Source organism: Nanorana parkeri, unplaced genomic scaffold (assembly GCF_000935625.1).
Source record: "Nanorana parkeri isolate BGI_ZX_2015 unplaced genomic scaffold, ASM93562v1 scaffold134, whole genome shotgun sequence".
Lineage (NCBI taxonomy): Eukaryota > Metazoa > Chordata > Amphibia > Anura > Dicroglossidae > Nanorana > Nanorana parkeri.
This window is the reverse complement of record NW_017306402.1, coordinates 1,512,885-1,514,236: the sequence shown is the minus strand read 5'-3', so window position 1 is coordinate 1,514,236 and position 1,352 is coordinate 1,512,885. Positions and strand designations below refer to the sequence as shown.

Below are 1,352 nucleotides of genomic sequence, written 5' to 3'. Positions count from 1 at the left end.
CCTCCCTTTTTGAGATCTGTTGTTCATGGGATTGTAAGAGGCTGAATTAAGTCTAATTTAGGTACTTACACTAGTTGCAAAAAATTACATTGAATGATTTATTTGTTTTATAGCTGTATTAATTTGTGTATATAATATGTGCATGGAGCTCAGCTTTCATGCTATTGTTCTCTGCAGCTCATGCAATGTGGGTTTGAGTTGAAAACAAATGTGTTGCAGATCACAAGAATAATCACAAATATAAGTGTGGAGACATAAAAGTCATGACATTTTACAAGGGGGCAAAAAAGACAAAGCAGTCAGGAGAAAGCAATGTGATGGGAGGGGTGGTATCACTGGAGGAAGAATACTCATAAAACCTTGGATAGTCATGTAGGAAAACAGAATTAACACTGAGTCCATCTGCACTGACCCATTTGTTGTCAAACGAAATAATCTTTTTTTCAGTTCAAGGGGTTTACAGTTTCCTTTCAAAACCTTCATTTTTAATCCTTTATAGCCCAGTCTGGTTGTTAGGAATATTATACACTGCAAAAAAAACAGAAATAGGATTGTCTTATAATAAAAGTATCTGTGCTGTTTGTGATATATTTATTTTGTAACACAAAGTATAATTTATTTAACCAATTGAGCCACAGGTTTTTTTTCTTTATAACACCCTTGACAACCTTATATCATGTAGGTGTTGCAGTCTACCGTACATACATAATTTTCTGGGGACTGATAGGGCTTTAATTTGATAGATTTGAACACATATATTTTCATTTTATAGGTTTTAATTAGGAAGAAGTTGTGAAAAACTTAAAAAAACAAATATTTTCCAAAAGATCTTAACAATGCAACTTTTACATAATTAGCGCAGTCCCGCATATGTAACCCAAAATCTAACCACCTACTCAATAAAAGGATATCACATAAGTATAATTTTTTTAAATGAAACATAAAATGAAAAAACGCAAAGCAAAGGTTTGCATTTTACTTTGACAACTTTATTCCCCTTTCGTAGATACGTTGCATGCACTCAGGAAAAAAATTATCGGTTTGTGTCCATTGTTAGCATAACAGATAAGATCGAGTCAGGTTGGTGAGGACACAGATTAGCATGATGGCAACTTTTTTATAGGTTTGTAAACGCTAAAATTCAAAATGACTTTGCATTTGCTTACGCAAGCATTTGACACTTACGCAGCAAATGCAAATGTCATTCAGATCATGAGGCTTCATTGTTGGAAAATTTGGATAGATCTGTGGAGGGGAAAAAAATATCTATCTATCTATCTATCTATCTATCTATCTATCTATCTATCTATCTATCTATCTATCTAGATATCTATCTAGATATATCTATATAT

The 1,352-nt window shown here is 32.7% G+C and overlaps 1 protein-coding gene across 1 annotated transcript in view; it reads left to right on the top strand.

Annotated features, from left to right (window-relative positions):
• LOC108784962 (potassium voltage-gated channel subfamily H member 8-like) overlaps positions 1 to 1,352 on the top strand; it is a 336,787-nt gene that overhangs the window by 297,087 nt on the left and 38,348 nt on the right. The gene's annotated exons all lie outside the window — the stretch shown is intronic.